General features: G+C 42.5%; 1 protein-coding gene and 1 long non-coding RNA gene across 2 annotated transcripts in view; one reads left to right on the plus strand and one right to left on the minus strand.

The window, feature by feature from the left end:
• The window catches only part of hcrtr2 (hypocretin (orexin) receptor 2), a 99,975-nt gene that overhangs the window by 14,890 nt on the left and 63,011 nt on the right, over positions 1-22,074 (minus strand). The window lies entirely within an intron of this gene.
• Positions 16,975-21,157, plus strand: LOC127969702 (uncharacterized). Its single transcript, XR_008156332.1, has 4 exons — positions 16,975-17,768; positions 19,132-19,166; positions 19,917-19,951; positions 20,373-21,157. It is a non-coding gene; the product is annotated as an uncharacterized LOC127969702 (long non-coding RNA).

Below are 22,074 nucleotides of genomic sequence, written 5' to 3' on the forward strand. Positions count from 1 at the left end.
TCATTCCCATTATTTAGGCCTAATTTGCCTAAAACAAGAAACGAGTAAAATTAAACTGGCACGATTAAATATTTGAAACTCTAAAGTTCTCTCATTATAATCAACAACATTCACAGGATGTAAAAAAAAAAGCTTTAGTAATTGACAACTAAAGTAATTTTAAAGGGAACCTTCTTTACTTGCTTTTAAAGTAGGGTAATATCATATGGCCTAAAAAAAAAAAAAAAAATCACATTTTTTTTTTACTTTAGAAAAAAAAATCTGATTTAAGATTTAAACCGATTTTTAAATCAACATTCAAATGACGAAGAAATTTTACAACAGTTTTAATATAGTTCTTTATCAGTGTCATGGATGGAGGACCTGTTAATATTTTTTCTAGTTTATATTTCCATCTCGTCATGCTGCTGGTTTAGATATTTATTTATTTTTTCTTATAGAACTTATTTGTAAATAGAGCAGTCACTGTCTGTGTCTACACCGGACGCCAGATTTGTCATCTGAGCCCCACAGCGAAAAGTGTGTCTAAACTTGATGACATCACACTATAATGTCAAATCATCTGAACGCAGTGTCAGAACATTTCATCATAAACAGAACGAGCATCAGTTCACTGATGGGGATCGTGTCCAGTGTATCCATCACTGTGTTCTATTGTCTTTTGCTGGATCGTTCCACTCGTGTCCGGTGTAGACCTGGCATGCGTTTTTGTTGTTTTATTTTACAGCCCTGCTTGTTTTAATGTTTTTATTAAATATCTGTATTGACTGCATGGTCATATTATCGAATTATTTACTGCCATGCAACCTACAAAAGTAACGCTTGGTGAGTCGATGAACGAGCATTGCATCAGGTTGATTTTTGGCGGATGTGCTGTGCTTGTGTTCGCGCGGTCGTTTTCGTCAGGTGAAACATCTCTCTCACTCGCAGCAGAATCTATGAGCAGCAACAACTTCCCCTCCACGCGCACTGATGCCAGAAACACGCTCCGCCTTCACTCCGTGAATAAAGTATTTCAGTATGTTTGAAATGTTATGTTCATAACATAGCATATAAAATAATAATAATTTTAAAAAAAATAACAGAAGAGTTTCAAAGTGGCTTAAGCTATGTGTAAACTTTTTCCCTATACCACATGCCAAACTAATAACATTGTAAGCATTACATCTTTAATTGCTGCTTTCTGCTGTGAAAATTTTGTTTGTGATGAAAATAACATCTTTGTCAGTTATTTTATCTAAACAGATCGATTAACTTCTTCAAGATTTCAAAATCAGATAGCATGCTGATATTGTAGCACTGTAAGATTACATTTGTCTGAATGCATTATTGCGAAAGCGATTGAGTGTGAATCTGTTTAAATCATGCTTTAACCCGAAAATAATCAGTAAAAGAAACAGACAAACTCTTAACATCCCGCTTGACTCTTGCAGTCAACCTTCTGAAAAAGCTAAATATGTTGGCTGTTGGCATGAATTTTACTCGTGATAAGAAGCTCATATTCAAGTGTTTGTGCAAAAATTATTAATGTGCATTAATCACAGGGAGGCGCTGTCTCATCACTTGAATTTTTCATGATAACGGATGTATAATTTTTAAATTAATATAATATCGTGCAGTCTCACATAGGTACATTAAAAATATATCTACAGAAAGCTTGAAATGTTTTTAAACGAAAAGGTATAGTGTAATGTGTGAATGTTGCATTTCTCTCATCGGAGAGAGCCAGCACTGTGAATATAACCAAAACAAAAGTCCTATATTAACCGGTTCAGCAAGTGAAAGCCTCATAAGACATTGTCCATATGAAAGAGCAATTCACACCTTTATCTCGAACCCCACAAGCCATGAATAGCTATCCAAAACCCAACCCCCTCCAGCTGAACAGAATAGGGCTTGGGCGTCGTGACGTCATTACTTGGCGTGGCCGCCACGTTGAATGCTTCCTTTACTGCCACTCGGACTACTGCGCAGTGTTTAGACATACTCCCTCTCATCCGTGTGTCTTAATTTGATGAATTAAAAATCTATTTTGATCATTTTCAACCGTTGCTGTATTGTGGGGTGTAATAGCGCAACACATAATAGCCATGGGGAAAATAAAATGAGAATGGATTAACTTTACACCACTTTCCTGCTTGGAGGCGCGACTACGGAGACCATAACATCTGAATATTAATTTATATAGCTTGAGTCAACATTGAAAATAAGGGAAATTTCTCGAGTTACTCATCCAAAATACGGAAAATTTCAACATTCATCTTTTTGTTGCTATCCCTCTGCTGACAGCAAAAATTTGTACTATAAAACTGCTGCATTAACTAACGTTAAGCGATTTGTGAAGCTAGGTCTCACGTGACTTTAGTTACAGATTGGCGTGAAATCGTGCTCTCACAACAACAACGCTATCTTAAAAAGCCCAACATCATGCTAAGGTTGCTTTCAAGTAATCAAAACGATGCTTGAAAACAGCTGTTTTGCTGGAAGGACAAGGAGTAGCAACAGGACAACAACACAGAGACTTGACAGGTCTGATGGAGGGGCTAACGGGATATTTTACAGGAAAATACTAAAACGGGAAGACAGCGGGAAAACAGCTCAAATATGTGAGAAGCCCGGAAAAACGTGAGGGTGGACAGCTACTAACTACACTTTTGAAACACATTGTTAAAAGTCCATGTGTGAATGGTTGTTAGCACTAACGGTTACTAAACTAGCAGCTAGGTAACGTTAGAGCGCAGCTTACCGGATTACTGTATACTGTTTTGCCGCTGTTCCGTTTCTATGATTTGCAGCTCCTGAACCCATCCATTTGTGAACTGTACATGAGACTTGACTTGTAGCTTCGGAACTATTCTGAAGTGTAGGCGCTCACAAAACAAACAAGGTAGCCGAAGATATCTGTAATGCAAACGTGCGGCAAAAAGTCTCCGTCCGTACTCCACTATTTGTTGGGAATTTCATATGGATCCAAACCGTTAATAGAGCCGATTTTGTCCACATACCGGTCCCTGGCATCCCTATTTAGCGTATCCTTATAAATCCCACAACCTTTTCGCGATTTTGACATCTTTTTTTCTTTCTACCAACTCTGCTCTTCTCGTTCAACTGGCTGTATGTTTACATTCGCGAAGCTGGCAACATGGCCGCCACGTCCCAGAATGCAACTTGGCGTCCAAGCCCTATTCGGTCTGTGTTTTGGCTCTGAGGAACGGTGTGTTACTGGGCTGAAACATGCCTGCACTCAACAGCACTACTCTTTATATTCATAATTTTCTCGCAGCCCATATTATTATTTTCACAAGACCATAATGATAATAACAAATCATCAATTAATAATTAATCATTATTTTATGAAAATCATTGTTATTTGTGATCATGTTTGCGGGAGGCTTTAAGACCAAGCGGAGTCCTCAGTTTTCGCCTCACAGCGCGCGGGTCTCCGAGGCTTCACTGTCTGCGGTTTGACTTTACTGAATCAGATTGAGGTGAACTTATTGATCATGAGCCCAACATTTAGCAAGGCAGGAAAATTCTAATGGAAGGAAGACGTATATCATTGAGCTAATGCTGTTAAAGAGAGAGAGAGAGAAGTCTAGGACTATTCTTAAACTTGGAGCTCATTATATTGAAGTACAAATCCAAACTCCAGAAATGTTATTTTTACATTTATCTGCCGATTTAATCCAAAGCGACTTACAATTGCTATATATGTTAGAGGTTGCACACCTCTGGAGCAAGTAGGGGTTAAGTGTCTTGCTCAGGGACACATTGGTGTCTCACAGTGGATTTTAACCCAGGTCTTTCACACCAATGGCATGTGTCTTATCCACTGCGCCAACACCACCCCTATGTTATGCATTTTATGAATAATGAAATGTTATGAAAATTATGTATTTTATTTATTCACATGCTGTATGGTTGAAATAATATTTGAATTCACAACTTTAAGTTCCGTTGTTCAAAAAAAATGCTTTATTGGCTAATGTTTCATAAACCTTCAGTTGTTTTGCTCTAAAATCCATGCCATTATTAATTTCACAGTATTTTTACAACACTATAGGCCTTATATTTATTTACTGTTTAATAAAAATAGCATGCATATGATCCGTTGTGTTAAGGTCTTCTTTTAATTTTTGTTTAGTACACTGTAGTCTAAGACTATCCTACATTTTAAAAATTAACAAATTGTAAAAAAAAAATATATGTTTTTTTTTTAAATGTTACAATGTTATATCATAATGTTATTGTTGTTTTACTTCCTTCTTTTATCTCATTTTACAATTACATTCATTTCGCAATCCATCCCTTTGCGCCACCTGGCGGTAGTTTCGCGTATGATTTTAACACGCGACTGAATTACAGTTACCACCGCGGCAAGCCCCAGATAGGCTGGCCACCTACTGTACGTCAACAGTCACAGTAGTCACACTCACAACAGACCCGGAAGAGAAGACAATGCTGAATAAAGTCATAATTTTTGTTTTTTTTTGGACCAAAATGTTATTTCTATGCTTCAACAAATTCTGACTGACTCTCCGATGTCACATGGACTACTTTGATGATGTTTTTATTAACTTCTGGACATGGCCAGTATATCATACATGCATTTTCAATGGAGGGACAAAAAGCTCTCTGAATAAATTTCAAATATCTTAAACTGTGTTCCGAAGATGAATGGAGGTCTTACGGGTTTGGAACGACATGAGGGTCATTAATGACAAAATTGTAAGTTTTGGGTGAACTAATCATTTAATTTTGTATCTGATTATGTGCAATTCTTATGCAGTTTTTATACTGATTCGACACTGGATGGATATCCTGCCAGGGATTTCTGTGCCCAAAACACCAGAGTTGGCAGGTGGAGCAGAAAAATCCCCCAAAAGCTTCAGGGAGGATATAAGACATGATGTTCTAGTCTCTCCATCTCTCATCGGAGATGGCATGGCCATGACACCCTACAGCCATGACTGTCAGGCTTGTTTGTTTTGGGCCATCCTCTTGGTAATGATGTTTCCTAAATCAGGCTGATTGCTTGGATGGTTGTGTGTGATTCCTTTCTGGAGACAAAGAAGCAATGACAGATGGCCATGACACCCTACAGCCATGAAATGTAAGGCTTGTTTGTTTTTGGACATCCTCATGGTAATGCTGGTTCTTAAATCGGACTGATGCTTGTGTGTGACTCCTTTCTGAAGACAAAGAAGCTGGGGATTAAGTAGATATTCCACGAAGAGGAATGCCACTGGTTACTTACAGCTATTAACCAGCAGTGATGTGCACAGTGATATTCTGGGTTTCTAACCAAATGGAGCATGTGCAGTACACAAGCTTCCATCTGTGAGGCAGCTGTGGTATAATGGTTAGCGCATCGGACTTGTAATCCGAAGGTTGCAGGTATGAGTCTCAGTGCTGGCAGGGGTTGTAGGTGGGGGGAGTGAATGAACAGTGCTCTTTCACCTTCGATATCCATGGCTGAAGTGCTCTTGAGCAAGGCACTCAACCCCCAAATGCTCCCTGGGCACTGTAGCAAATAATGGTGTGTGTTCCCTACTCACTGCTGTGTGTGTGCACTTGGATGGGTTAAATGCAGAGCAGCAATTCTGAGTATGGTTTACCATACTTGGAAAATTTCACTTTTCATTGCAATGAGTTTGGTTTGTAGTCCAACCTGGAGTCCGCTGACTCTTAAAGGGGCACTCCACCCCAAATTTAAAATTGTGTCATTAAATCACTTACTCCCAGAAATAACGATTTTATTCAACAATTCTTTGTCAACAGTCTCCTCTGTGTGCCTCCATATCACCATATACTGCGTATGCTCAGAGGTACAGAGAGGAGACTGTCGACAAAGGAAATGTTGAATAAAGTCATTATTTTTGTTTTCTTCACTTACAAAAAATATTCTTGTCACTTCATGATATTACAGTTGAACCACTGATGGCAGATGGACTATTCCGAATACATTTTTCATACTTTTCTGGTCCTTGACAGTGTTATTTACTTGGCAGTCTATGGGGCAGTCTCAAGCCTCCCAGTTTTCATCCAAAATATCTTAAATTGTGCTCAGAAGATGAACGAAGCTTTTACAGGCTTGGAACGATTTGAGGGTAAGTAATTCATGATAACATTTCAGTTTTGGGGTGAAGTGACCCTTAATGTCAAGCTAAGTTAATCTTCTTTCCTTTCTGATTTGTTTGTCAGACAAAATGGCATATACAGCATTATGATTGGTCAGATCGCTTGTCAATCAAATTCCCTTCATAGGGTCAATTGTAGAACCATGTGCAACTCAGCATGTTAGTAAGGTAAGGTAAGGTAAGGTAATGTGTTCATTTTGAGTTACACTCTAAAGGGAACTTATTGAGGACTTCTGGTTTTGCCATGTAGTGGAGAGACATGTAGTGTAGGAGCTCCAACTTAAAATTCACAATTATTTTTCATAACACTATTTTGGGGGCTGGTTCGTTTTCTTTACGCTACTTTTGTTCTTGGTTTCTTGTTCCTAATGAGTAAGGGTACACGAGCTGGCGGTAAAAACAACCATCATAGCAAAGTGCCTCATCCTGGGCAAGAAAGCGACAAGATATCGGACGACGCTACAAACCCGCTAACAACTGACATGCTGGTGAGCGAACTTGACAAACTGAGGAGAAACATGACTGGCGAACTCACCGCGCTTCTGAATTCGTCGCTTGAGTCTATTCACTCGTCCATTGCTTCTATTGGGTCTACCTTGGCGACTCAGGCGACTACCATCACTGATATGGAAACTAGTTTATCCGATCACAGCGACAGGATTACTCATTTCGAGCAGGAGGTCTCTACACTTCAGTCGAAGTTGGTGTTGGCAACGGAGGAGAACGTCGCCTTAAGATCTAACGTGGAAGATCTCGTCTTGCGGTCCAAACGGCAGAATATTCGGGTGGTTGGTCTTCCAGAGGATATCGAGGGAAAGGATGTCAGGCAGTTTATGACAGATTTATTCACCGAGGTTGTCGGTGATGCCCTTCCAGCCCCTCCAGAGCTTGAAAGAGCCCATCGCAGCCTGACACCCAAACCCTGCCAAGGTCAAAATTCCTGTCCGATTATAGTGAGGTTTCAATGTTACATTGAGAAGGAGGCCCTGCTCAAATGGGCGAAATCCTCCAAAGAAATTACATTTAAGGGTCACAGGATCAAATTCTATGAGGACTTCTGTGCTTCAGTGGCTAATAGGAGAGCTTCCTTCAATAATGTCAAGGGCCTGTTGTACAAAGGCGGTGTTCGTTTTGGCATGCTTTACCCAGCCAGACTTCGCATGTCATACAAGGGCTCAGAGTACTACTTCGACTCTCCTGACGCAGCAGAAAAATTCTACCATCAAAAATTTACTGAGTAACTTTATGGGCGGTATTTAAGATAAGGAGTATATATATATATACCCGTGAATAAACGCTTTATGCTCTGAACACTTAATTTACAGATGTTCAACATTTAATTTTATTATTGTTATTTTTATATTATATTTTTATTTTTATTTTTATTTTGTATGTATGTATGTGTATGTATGTATGTATGTATGTGTGTATATATATATATATATATATATATATATATATATATATATATATATGTGTGTGTGTGTGTGTGTGTGTGTGTGTGCGTGTGTATGTGTATGTATGTGAGTATGTACTGTATATATGTACATCTTTTTTTTTCTTTTTTTTGTGTAGTTTAAAAACTATATTCTATTATTTTTTTTATTATTTTTTTGTTTTTTGTGCTTGTAAATCATAGTCTTTTATTATTCACTCAGACTATTTTAGTGTTCAGGTTTTTGCTCGACTCACCTCTTTCTTACCATTCTTATAGTAAATTGCTTCAACTTGTATTTTCGTTGTGCACATTTGCTGATCTGCATCCCATCTATTCTTTATCGGGAGAGCTTTGGCGAAGTTTGTCGGAGTCAATTCCACTACTTAATCGGTTGCGATAATGTTTTTTCTGGCGACTCGCCATGTCTAAGTGGATGAGTATCAGAAGGGTTTTTCTTTTGTTGATTTTGAATATATTTGTGTTTTTGTTCTCTATGTTCTGGGAATGTTCTGGTGTTGTGTTTGATGGAGGATTATTTTGTCTTATTTGGCTTTTAATTTTGTTTTTCACACATGTTAACAGTCTTGATGCTAAAATAGCATTGTTTTTTTATTTCCCCCCCAATTTAGTTCATTATGTTCTCCTTTGCAGTTCTATGAATAAGCCCCCTGTTGACTCAAAGGGTGAAGGGGTTGGGCACAATAGTAGATTCATTACTTGGAATGTACGTGGGTTAGGCAGCCAAATTAAATGTTCCAGAGTTTTTTCACATCTAAAAACACTGTCCTCTGATATTATATTTCTCCAGGAGACGCATTTGCGTACAGGTGATCACATCAGATTGTGTAAACAATGGATTGGTCAAGTGTATCACTCTAGTTTTAATAGCAAATCCAGAGGTACGGCAATTTTGATACATAAAAGAGTTATGTTTCTAGCAAAGCAAGTAATCTCAGATCCTGAAGGAGGCTTTGTAATTGTCAGTGGTGTTCTTTTCCATACCGCTGTAGTTTTAGTAAATGATTATGCCCCCAATTGGGACAACCCTGCTTTTATGCGCTCGCTTTTCTCAAAAATCCAAAATCTTGATACCCATCACCTTATTTTTGGAGGGGACCTTAATTGTGTTATCGATAATAATTTGGATAAATCTGTGTCTGAACATCATCTTCCACTTTGTCCAGGCCTTTAATTTCACTTACAAACCAAGTAGGCTGTGTAGACCCCTGCCGCTTTTTACATCCTTCTGATAAAGTATTTTTGTTTTTCTCTAGTGTACACCAGGTTTACTCACGGATCGATTACTTCTTTCTTGAAAAAGCTCTACTTTCTTCAGTTATTTCTTCAGATTACTCAGCCATCGTTATTTCCAATAATGCCCCACATATGTTACATATTTCCTTTTTACCTGCTGTTAAGAGCCGACTTCTTGCCAGAACTGATTACTGTGAATTTTTATCCAAAAATATTGACTTTTTCATTGAGACTAACAAAACTGAATCAGTCTCTGCTTCTCTTTTATGGGAGACATTTAAAGCATTTATTTGTGGCAGAAAGAAAGTAGCACAGGCAAGTGACTGCCTGCTAAGCATTTCTGCTTGTTGCACCTCCGACGGTGCCATTGCGGGTAGCTGCAGGGTCATCAGCCGGGAGCCACCCTTCATTGATGTTTCGCTCCATTAATCCCGGAACATCTCATGGTGGTGGAGCAACGACAGGGATGTCTCCCTGCCGCCCCCTGCAGCTAGCCCTTGGAACCATGCTTTCCCCACGCCTGGTCCTTCCTTCTTAACCAAAGCCAAAAGCTTCCCTGCTCTGCCTCCTTGGTCAGGTCTTTCAGAGCCTTTCTTAGTTTAGGGCCGGTAACTCCCATTCTTTTCAGGAAGCGCTGGGTAGATGCTCCCACGAAACCCCTGCAGCCGACTTCCACCGGATAGCTGACAGCTGACCACCCTCCCTCTCTGCATTCAGCTATGAGGTCGAGGTACCGATCTTTTTTCCTCTTTTTCTTTTTCTTACTGCCCGGGCTGTGCCAGACCAGAGAATGATGTCAGGACGAAGGTTGGTTGTGGTGATCTCAGTTGGAAACCTGAGCTGCCGGTCGAGGTCCACTCTCAGATTCCACTCGCAACTGCCTGCCAAGACTGATCTCTGTGGCTGCGTCATTTTAGGGGCCCCTCCTCCCTCTCTGACGAAGTGGATCATCCGTCTTGATGTTGGTGGTAGGTGCTCCCTGGCTAATTCCACCCTGCGTACCTCCAGGATCTCCGCTGGCTTCCGCAGGACTTGGTCATGGCACCACCTATACCTACCCTGGGTCAATGCTGTTTTACAGCTTGACAGGATTTGCTGGAGGCTCGGGTTTGGGGTATTGCAAAGTTTGCAGCTCTCCTCTGAGCCATACCACAGATAGAGGTTGTTGGGGCTTGGGAGGGTGTCGTAGGTGGACCCTATGAAGAAACTCAGCCTTGCTTGGGTGTTCTTCCACATGTCGGCCCAACCTATGGTCCTACTTATTACTTCTTCCCAGGTCGTCCAGCGTCCTTGCTGGCGTTGGCTTAGAGCTTTGATCTGACAACTCTCCTCCTCTATCCTGACCACCTCAGAAATCACTAGGTCTTTCTTCTCCTTCCTTGAGGCTTTGGACCACATCTTCGGAGTAGTCCCCCAACCAAGGCCAGTTCTCCCTGATTGTGTCCTGCCAACAATTTCTTGGTGTTTCAGCCTGCTGATTGCCTGGTCGACTGCTAATTCTGCCCTCCACTTGCGACCTGTTCGTACTGAGGCTTTGGTGTTCTGCACAGATGGGTCAGATGAGTCCCTTAGCTCTAAGACAAGCCTCTACTTCTCCTGTCTGTAGCCCAATAGAATCAACCTCAGTGGCAGTTGGAGTGCATTCCTCCCAAATAGGCCAACACTGGAGAGGCTTTGGGGTAAGCCCAGCCACTTCCTGATGTAATTGTTGGCTTTTGAGTCCATCTTCTTCACAGTGCAGGTAGTTATCTCGCACATCTTGAGAGGCCACATTAGCCGCCTATATAAGGTGAATTGGTAGCACCAGATCTTAAATTTGCCCGGAAGATGGCTCTTGTCAATCCGCATCAGACCTTCTGTGAGTTGTAACATTACTGTATTAGCCATGTGCTTGTCTGAAAACTCTGCTGTATAAAGTTTCCCAAGACTCCGGATGGGTTGTTCTGCTAGTATTGGGATCTTCTCACTATTCACTGTGACAGAGATGTGATCATTTCTGACTCCTTTGCGTATGGAGAGACTCCGGGACTTAGCAGGTTTTATCCTCATCCTGGCCCAACTAAGGAGTTCTTCAAACCTCCTCATTACCCGGTTGATACAGGCTGCTGTTTGAAGGAGGATGGTTACATCATCCATGTAACTCTGCAGAGCTGGCAGTCGTTAACCCGATGGTCCTTTCATCCCTCGAACCATCTGTCTCCCACCGATGAGAATGATTTCAAAGGCTGTTGTGAAGAGGATGTGAGAGACTGAGTAACCCATTGCGATGCCTTTCTCTAGGTGGTGCCATCCTGACGTTGCCTCCTGTGTTGATAACAAAACGTGAAGCTGCTGAAGTAATTGGAGATGGTGTTCCAAATGCTGGGTGGTATGTGGAAGAATTTCAGGGCAAAGGTGATTAACTGATGGGGAAAGGAACCATTTGCATTCTCCAGATCCAACTAAACTACGTGCAAATCTTGATTTTCCCGCTTGGCTGTCTGAATCTGCTCCCAGATCATAGTTGAATGTTCTACGCAACCGGGGAACCCTGGGACGCCTGCCTTTTGGCAACTGGTATCAATGTAGCAGTTGCTCAGGAGGTAATTGGTTAAGCACTTGGCCACCACAGAAAAAAATATTTTCCCCTCCACGTTTAGCAGTGCAATGCCTCTAAACTGATTGATGTTGCAGGAATTTTGTTCTTTTGGAATGAAGGTTGTCACTGCACGGCTCCATTCTGAGGGGATGTTCTGGGCCTTCCATGCTACTCTCATCAGGTTCCAGAGTAGCTTCAGCACCATGGGGCAGCTCTTATAAACCCTGTAGGGCACGCCATTGAGACCTGGTGCAGAGGCAGACCTTGCCCTGTCTACCACTAGCTTAATTTCAGCCCATTTGGGTGGTGTCATGTCAAATTCAATCTGGTCCCAGAGCACTTTCAGACCCTCCTTTTTTGTTCTCATCTGCTTTCTGCCAGGACTTCCTAAGCAGCCTCCTCTCCTTCACAAGCTTGTGAATCTCTCGCTCACGCCTTCCCACCTCCCTAGGGATGTTCTTCCTCTGGGTTAACTCCCCAAACCTCTCTTTGCCCTCCCCATAAACAATACTGCCAAAGAGGTTAAGCTTGGTGATTGTGCTGCCTCATAGCGAATTCTCAAGTATGATGTGCAGATCTTGGTCAAAGCTTTCCCAGGCAGTTTTTCTATGGATTTTGGCCATTTGACTTTGGTTGGCCTCTCCCCTGCCTGTCTTGTGGGGTTGCTACTGGGTATCTCTGCATGACGCTCCCACTCTGGGCCTTGGGCCTGCTGCTGGTGTGGCTGCTCCACCTCCCTGTGACTATCCGCAACAGTGAAATCAGTAACGCTGTGGTGCTCAACCCGGCTCTGACTTCTCCTGGTCTGACCTGCTTGCGCAGTGCAAGTTTGCCTTTGGTCCATCCCTCCGAATAACTTATTTTAGTGCTCACTTAGCTAAGGTTAGAAAATCTCATCAGCAAGAGCTTATCCGTTCAATCCTAGAGGTGGATAGCCAGTATTCCAACGATCCCAAACCCAATCTTAAGTTTAAACGTTTGAAGTTGCAAACTGAGTTTGATTTGCTTTCAACAAATAAAGCAGAATATTTACTTAAAAGAACTTAAGCCACTTATTATGAACATGGGGACAGAGCAGGCTGTCTTCTTGCTTCCCAGCTTAAACATCAGTCTGTATCCCGCTTTATTACACAGATTTATGATAAACATAGTGTAACAAGGCTCCAGGGCCTGATGGCTTCCCCTTAGATTTTTATAAGAAATTTTCAGTGCAGTTAGCCCCCTTATTGTTTGATATGTACAAGGAGTCGTTTGAGTACGGTTTTCTCCCTGCCTGTGACGGTTGGGTTTGGGAAAAACACAAGGAGAGGGTAGGATCCAAATGCAAGTATATTTATTGTAACAAAAGGTTAAATACAAAATAAACAGTTATGAGAGACAAACAAAAACCAAAACAAAAGAGGAAACCGGATGAAATGGGAACTCGGAGGAAGCGAGAAGGTAAGGGGAAGTCTCGGGAGACGAGAACAATTCACACATAGGGTAAGGACTCCATACAGACAACAGAGAAGGACAGCTATATATAGGGAGACTAATGACAAAGGATTGTCAGCACCTGTGCGATTTAATTGGAGTGCAATTACTGTGAAGACAAGACCAGACTAGCGGAATTAAAGTGCCTATGGTGAAGTGCCTAAGGAGAAGTGAGCTCACTAGGGAACACCCAGAAAAACAGAGACTGACAGCGTGACATTACCCCCTCCCCTACGGAGCAGCTCCCAGATGCTCCACCTGAAACCCAGGAAAACCCAACAGAAAAAAGAGGTAGGAGGGAGGTGAAGCGGCGGCGGACTAGGGGGAGTGACGGAAGGTCAGAATACAGGGACAGGAGAACCAGAAGCATGGACAGACAGAGACAAACAACCAGGTAGAATGGAAAGACAAAAGACAGGACAACCAGGTAAAATGGAAAAAACAGAGACGGAACAACCAGATGGAATGGAAAGGCAGAGGCAGGAAAGTGTAACACAAAACAAGGAGTCCAGGAGGCTGGTGGACCGGCGGAGGATGAAGGGGAGGGACGGAGGGCCAGGTCCAAAGAAGGAGATAAGAATAACAAATGAAAACAAAAACATGGGTACATGCAGGACATTAGGTGATGCCCACCCGGGCGGAACAGAGGGCCATAACACCCATGTGGTCAAGGCGGAAACCTCCCCAGGGCGGAGCGGAAGACCACCACGTCCTCGTAGTCAAGGCCAGAGTCCCCCAGGGTGGAGCGGAAGACCACCATGTCCTCGCAGTCGAGGTCGGAGTCCCCCAGGGTGGAGCGGAAGACCACCACGTCTTTGTGGTCGGCCCAATAGGAGGACGAAGATCACCAGTGACCAGCCTTGTCTCTGGAGGGTTCACGGGAACCTGACTTGACTCTGGATGGTCAACAAAACTAGCCCTGACTCTGGAAAGTCGACGGTGACTAACCCTGACTCTGGAGGGTCCATGAACACCTGACTCGACTTTGGAGGGTCAACCGGAAACTGATTCAACTCAGGAAAGTCAACGGGCACCTGACTTGACTCGGGAAGATCAATAGGAATCTGACTTGTTTCATGATGAACAACTGAAACATGGCTCGACTCTGGATGGTCAGCAGGAACTAGCACTGACTCTGGAGGGTCAACGGTAACTAACCCTGACATTGGAAGGTCGATGGTGACTAACCCTGACTCTGGAGGGTCCATGAACACCTGACTCGACTCCGAAGGGTCAACAGGAAACTGACCCAACTCTGAACAGTCAATGGGCACCTGACTAGACTTTGGACTGCCTGTGGAAACGTGAGACGACTCTGCTTCGGCCACCGCCTCTGGAACGGCCTCGGGCACCGACTCGGCCTCCGGAACAGCAGTGGGCACCGCCTCAGCCTCCGGAACAGCAGCGGGCACCGCCTCGGCCTCCGGAACGGCCTCGGGCACCGCCTCAGGAACAGCATCGGGCACCGCCTTGGCCTCCGGAACAGCATCGGGCACCGCCTCGGCCTCCGGAACAGCATATGGCACCGCCTTGGCCTCGGGAACGGCCTCTGGCACCGCCTCAGGAACAGCAGCGGGCACCGCCTCAGGAACAGCAGCGGGCACCACCTCGGCCTCCGGAACAGCAGCGGGCACCGCCTTGGGAACGGCCTCGGGCACCGCCTCAGGAACGGCCTTGGGCACCGCCTCAGGAACGGAACGGCCTCGGGCACCGCCTCAGGAACGGAACGGCCTCGGGCACCGCCTCGGCCTCGGGAACGGCCTCTGGCACCGCCTCAGGAACAGCAGCGGGCACCGCCTTGGCCTCCGGAACAGCAGCGGGCACCGCCTCGGCCTCCGGAACAGCAGCGGGCACCGCCTCGGGAACGGCCTCGGGCACCGCCTCAGGAACAGCCTCGGGCACCTCCTCGGCCTCCGGAACGGCCTCCGGAACGGCCTCGGGCACCGCCTCAGGAACAGCATCGGGCCTCGGGCACCGCCTCAGGAACAGCATCGGGCCTCGGGCACCGCCTCCGGAACAGCATCGGGCACCGCCTCGGCCTCCGGAACAGCATAGGGCACCGCCTCGGCCTCGGGAACGGCCTCTGGCACCGCCTCAGGAACAGCAGCGGGCACCGCCTCGGGAACGGAACGGCCTCGGGCACCGCCTCGGCCTCGGGAACGGCCTCTGGCACCGCCTCAGGAACAGCAGCGGGCACCGGCTCAGGAACAGCAGCGGGCACCGCCTCGGCCTCCGGAACAGCAGCGGGCACCGCCTCGGCCTCCGGAACAGCATCGAGCACCACCTCGGGAACGGCCTCGGGCACCGCCTTAGCCTATGGAACGGCCTCCTGGACGTCAGCTGCCCGGTCGGGAACGTCCTCCTGGACGGCAGCAGACCGTTCCGGAACGTTCTCCAGGTCTTGAGGAATGGTAGACGGCTGTCTCCTCCTTCTCCGGCCTCTATGATGGAGAGTCGGTGGCACCTTGACTGGCGACTCAGGCGTTGAGTCGGCCATCTTGTGCTATGGTGCTGGGCTGGTGGCCATCTTGTGCTGTGGCTCTAAGCTGACGACCATCTTGTGCTGTGGTGCTATGCTGGCGGCCATCTTGGGCTGTGGAGCTAGACTGGCGGCCATCTTGGGCTGTGGCGCTGGGCTGGCGGCCATCTTGGGCTGTGGCGCTGGGCTGGCGGCCATCTTGTGCTGTGGCGCTGGGCTGGCGGCCATCTTGTGCTGTGGCGCTGGGCTGGCGGCCATCTTGTGCTGTGGCGCTGGGCTGGCGGCCATCTTGTGCTGTGGTGCTGGGTTGGCGGCCATGCCACGCAGCGGCGCTGGGTTGGTGGCCATTTTGTGCCGCTGCACAGGACTGGCTGCCTTCTGGTACCACGGTGCTGGCTCGGCTGACCTGCGTCTCCCTTCTCCTCTCGGGACATCCTGGGGAAATGGCAGCCCCCAACCGAATCCCGGTTCGACGGGAGCCCACAGTGGCGATCGCTGCCGGACCTCCTCTCGACCGCTTGCTCCGGAGCGACCTCCCCTGGTCCCCCGGAACACCACTAGGCGAGAGACCTCAAAACCATTTTTCTCCCGCTTGCTGGCTGGGGAGGAAATGGTAGTAAACAAGAGGAAACCAGATGAAACGGGAACTCAGAGGAAGCGAGAAGGTAAGGGGAAGTCTCGGGAGACGAGAACAATTCACACATAGGGTAAGGACTCCATACAGACAACAGAGAAGGACAGCTATATATAGGGAGACTAATGACAAAGGATTGTCAGCACCTGTGCGATTTAATTGGAGTGCAATTACTGTGAAGACAAGAATAGACTAGCAGAATTAAAGTGCCTATGGTGAAGTGCCTAAGGAGAAGTGAGCTCACTAGGGAACACCCAGAAAAACAGAGACTGACAGCGTGACACTGCCTCATTGAATCAAGAAACTATCTCCCTTCTATTAAAAAAAATAAAATAAAGACCCAACTTTATGCAGTAGCTATAGACCTATCAGTTTATTGAATGCCGACGTAAAAATTATAGCAAAGGTGCTGGCAAAGCGCATAGATCCGTGTCTTCCTGATATTATATCTGAGGATCAGACGGGGTTTATTAGGGGACGTCAGATGTCATCTAATATCCGGCGTTTGCTAAACATTCTTTTTAGTCCATCTTTTTCTACTGAGTCTGAAATTATAATTTCCCTTGATGCTGAAAAAGCATTTGATCGTGTCAAATGGAATTATTTGTTCACTGTATTAAAAAAAAAAATTTGGCTTTGGGAATAATATAATTTCATGGATCCGCCTCTTATACACTGCTCCCTCTGCAAGTGTTAAAACTAATGCTGATAGTTCATCATTCTTTCCCCTCTTCCACGGGACACGGCAGGGTTGCCCTCTCTCTCCTCTGCTCTTTGCCTTAGCCATTGAACCTCTTTCCATCGCCTTAAAAACATCTCTGTCTATATATGGGATTCATAGGGGTGGCACGGAACATCGGGTTTCTCTATATGCTGATGACTTGCTGTTGTATGTTCAAGACCCAGTTGGCTGTGTGAACGAGATTATGCACTTCCCAGCCGGCACATGACCGACCTTCAACGTTGAAATATGGTTGAAATAAGGTCAGTTGTGGTTTCAACGTTGAAACAACGTTGATTCAACGTTTAAAGCTGAATGGTTGAAAAACATCCAGCACATGACCAACTTTCAATGTTGAAATATGGTTGAAATAAGGTCAGTTGTGGTTTCAACGTTGAAACAACGTTGATTCAACGTTTAAAGATGAACTGTTGAAAAACTTCCAGCACATGACCAACTTTCAACATTGAAATATGGTTGAAATAAGGTCAGTTGTTTTAATGAAACAACGTTAAAAATGTTTAATGCTAAATGGTAGAAAAAGGTTAACAAGCTTTTAAATTATTTATATTAAATTATTTAAATTAATTATTATTTTAATAGCATTTAAAAATATTTTAGTCATGATACCTATTCTAAAATCTAAAGGTATATGTTAAATATTATCATCATTAACAACAATAAAACTATACATTTCGCTGCTTTATCACACTGAAACAACTCCCATTGGTAGTTTTATTTTATTACTTCTATCATGATTGGTTAATCTGGCTGTCATTCAGGAAACTGGACAATGAATCGGTTCACGCTTTTCTACATTTAAAAATATGACCGTTGTTGTCGTCTTTCTGTGAGTGAGGCGGCTAACTGTGAGCTGCTGCTCGTTATAACTGACTGCTCGGTCGGTCCCGAATCATTTCATATTTGCCTGTACATTTTTTATTTATTTTGAGCGAATTTGAGTCGTGACCTGTCAATGGAGTACAAAAACTGTGAACACAAGAAAGGTCAGGTGTTCTGCGAGGTCCTGAAAACATCCTGTCAAAATGAGGTAATAGGCACATTATGCTGACCATAAAATAAAGTTCCAACATTTTAATGTTCTTGGAATTTTCCAAATAAATGTGAATAGAATATTGTGTTTAAATGAAAATTAGGTTGCAGGAACGTTATGCTGACCATACTGTAAAATAATGTTCTAGCAACGTTAAGCAAACTAGACATTTTAACGTTATTGGAATGTTCAAAACAAATGTTCATAGAACGTTATATTTTTTATGAAATGTAAGTTTCAAGAACGTTGTAGGAACGTTATACTAACCATAAAAAACGTTCTGGGAACATTAAGCAAACTGGACATTTCAACGTTTTTGGAACATTCTAAATAAACGTTCATAAAACGTTATATTTTTTATGAAATGTAAGTTTCAAGAACGTTGTAGGAACGTTATACTAACCATAAAAAAACGTTCTGGGAACATTAAGCAAACTGGACATTTCAACGTTTTTGGAACATTCTAAATAAACGTTCATAGAACGTTATATTTTTTATGAAATGTAAGTTTCAAGAACGTTGTAGGAACGTTATTCTAACCATAAAAAAACGTTCTGGGAACATTAAGCAAACTGGACATTTCAACGTTTTTGGAACATTCTAAATAAACATTCATAAAACCTTATATTTTTTATGAAATGTAAGTTTCAAGAACGTTGTAGGAACGTTATACTAACCATAAAAAAACATTCTGGGAACATTAAGCAAACTGGACATTTCAACGTTTTTGGAACATTCTAAATAAACGTTCATAGAACGTTATATTTTTTATGAAATGTAAGTTTCAAGAACGTTGTAGGAACGTTATACTAACCATAAAAAACGTTCTGGGAACATTAAGCAAACTGGACATTTCAACGTTTTTGGAACATTCTAAATAAACGTTCATAGAACGTTATATTTTTTATGAAATGTAAGTTTCAAGAACGTTGTAGGAACGTTATACTAACCATAAAAAAACGTTCTGGGAACATTAAGCAAACTGGACATTTCAACGTTTTTGGAACATTCTAAATAAACGTTCATAGAACGTTATATTTTTTATGAAATGTAAGTTTCAAGAACGTTGTAGGAACGTTATACTAACCATAAAAAAACGTTCTGGGAACATTAAACAAACTGGACATTTCAACGTTATTTGCAACATTCAAAATAACGTTTCCACAACCAAAAGGGAACGTTAGGAAAACGTTCTCACAACATAAATTTGTTAGCTGGGAAGAAAATCGCTAACTTTATCTTTATTATCTTTTGAAAATAGTAAAGTATTACCAGAGTTTACAAATGGGTAGTTAAAAGGACATGTAACCTGCAGATAAATAAATACCCGTGTGTCTATTTTTGCATTGCTTTATCACAGCTGATCAAGTTAGATGCTCACCTAATGTGTTACTGGTGAGTTATGTGTTAATGTCTGTCTTTTAGAGATTTTCCCATATTTTCCTGATATGAATCCCATGCATTAGGTGTGTTATATATGTTTGTATTCTTATAATAGTTTCAAAGTGTTTTCTGCAACATATAAGTGCAAATGTCGTTATTTAAATAATATAATTTTAATGAATTAATGTAAATGAAAAAAAAAAAAAAAAAAGGATTGTTTAAAGCCATGGTTCTCAAAGTGTCAGGCCCCCTCTAGTTGTTATGCAGGTGAATCACTAAATTAAACTAATTAATGTTAATACATTTTAACTTAATCTTTGAGTAAGTTTTTTTTTTTTTTGCACATTTAAGTATGTTACAGTTAAAGTACAGTACAGTTTTGTAACTTTTGTTACATAATTACATTTAAAATTAAATTTTAATTTAAACTTTTTTTTTTCATTTACCTGTGTATGTAAGCACAGTTGTAGTGTTAATGTTCAAACTGTATTTACCATGGTAAAGTGTCTGACAATTAATTTTCTTATTAGAATAAAACTGCCTCATTTTTTTAACTGTAGAGCTGTAGCTGAATAGTTTGGCCTACTACGCTGCTGAAATGTAATGTTGGTCATTATGGTGCAACTTAATATTTAATAACAAATATTTTCTGAAGTGGTACTTATAAAAAGTTTGAGAATCAATGGTTTAAAGAAATGGTATAATATGAAATCCTGCTTTTTAAGAACTTTTCAGTAAACCATTTCTTCTTTCCCCTTGTAGAGTCATCAAGGATCCAGCTTGTTCTTGAAACATTGGTAAGAAATTGTTCATCTGCTTCATTGCACTGTCACTTCTGCTAGAGATGCTTTGACCTTTTGTGATAGGTTTTGGTTGTGCTTAGTTTAATAAAAATGTACTGAATTTGATTTGACTTGTTTTACTACACTGTAATGTTAGTGTTCTGATTAAAACAGTGTAACTGGGGGCTCTGAAAACACTGCTTGTGAATAATTTGTTAATATTGTACATTTTCATCTGAATACATTAAATAAGTGTTTAATGAATAGTGTTGTCCACTTTGGTTCCAACCTCACTGTTACTGAACTGTAAAGTGAAAATATTGTGTGATTTATTTTGCATTCAGTTTTCAGTTAAATATATTTCACAATATCAAAGTTATTGTCAAACATTGTGAACATACCTAAACAAACTGGTTAAATCTTATGTTCTCTCCAGAAGTTTGCCCTCTGCAAGTGAACGACGCCTTGTGGTGCCATCCCAAAGAGGTTCATAATCACTCTCAAGGACCTTTTCCTGGACTGTGCCCAGCTGGTGGAATGACCTCCCAATCTCAATCCGAACTGCTGAGTCTTTAATCATTTTCAAGAAACATCTTAAGACTCATCTTTTTCACCAGAACTTAACCAACTAATGCTAGCACTTTTCCTTCTTTTCTTGTCTTTCATATAAAAAAAAAAAAAAAAAAACCTGGCTATGCGTTCTGTGCTAGACTAACTGAGACTTGTCATGGCACTTGTATACTGTTGTTGTTCGCTTGTACACCTGACTGCTTCTGTTCTTCTCATTTGTAAGTCGCTTTGGATAAAAGCGTCTGTTAAATGATTAAATGTAAATGGTTATACAGGACGGTACAGAAAGTGCACAAGTGGGAGAGAGTGGAGGGGACGGCGTCAGAAAGGACCGAGCGCTGGGACACTTTCAAGGATCACCCGAAGCACAACCACACTGTATACACTAAGGCTGCTGGTTCTAACATTTTAGAGTGCCCTGCAGTAGAAATCTCATTCTGCATTCCCCACGGTAAAGAAGACACAGTCCGGGGGGGTTCCCATTAGAAATCAACTGGTGGAAGGTTCCCTTCTCGAACTGTTCAACACATTTTCACTGCACAAATGTACACAACTCTTGTAATGAGACACATTACTAAAACATGTTTTTGACAGAAACTGTAGGTTTCCACCAAAATAAAAGATCCACTGGTTTCAGTCATAAAGGTACAAGGGTTTGTCTTGTAAGTGCTGCAAAAAAATATGCATTTATGTGCCAAATTATTTCACAAAAACCTTTAAATATTATTGTATTTGGATTGTTCTACTACCTGTTTTTAGCATTACCTCCATGCATACTCTGCATAATAAAGTGTGGGATTATTTTCATCTGTTTTATACAGTATGTTTCCAAAATTAAACTGCTGTTTGACAATTTTGAGCATGTGGTAGTTTATTGAAGTTGTTTGTAAAGCCATTGCTGCCAGTCATTAGATTTTTAGCCTTGCATGTACATTGTTGATCTAAATGCCAACTAGGATCTAGGTGTATTTACCCACGGTGCAAGGTACGACGGGGAAACAACGTCGTGTTATCAACGCTGATTAACTTTTCAAAATCAACACCTCATTCAGCTTTCATCCCAGGGCTGCAGCACGACCCTAATTCACCCATAATGCAGGTAAGACGGTGAAACAGCGTCGCGATTTCAATGGTGAATCCACGTCGTGATTTCAACGTTGATCCAATTTGCAAAATCGAAAGGTTATTCAACGTTGATTCAACGTCGGGATTTCAACAGTGAATCAGCGTTGTGATTTCAACCATACATCAACGTCACGATTTCAACGGTGAATCAACGTCGTGATTTCAACGTTGATCCAATTTGCAAAATCGAAAGGTTTTTCAACGTTGATTCAACCATGGTACCTGACGTTGTTTCAACGTTGAATCAACGTTGAAATGCCGGCTGGGTTGCTTGACACCTTTGGCTCTTTTTCAGGCTACTAATTAAACCTTACAAAAAGTGAATGTTTCCCCTTAAATTATATGGCTAAGAAAATTTCTACAAAATTTTTTAGAAAAAAATATCGAAACCCTATAGGGGAGAAATGAAAGGGTAGGGCACCCTTTCATTTCTCCCCTATAGG

This window comes from Carassius gibelio, chromosome B13 (genome assembly GCF_023724105.1).
Source record: "Carassius gibelio isolate Cgi1373 ecotype wild population from Czech Republic chromosome B13, carGib1.2-hapl.c, whole genome shotgun sequence".
Lineage (NCBI taxonomy): Eukaryota > Metazoa > Chordata > Actinopteri > Cypriniformes > Cyprinidae > Carassius > Carassius gibelio.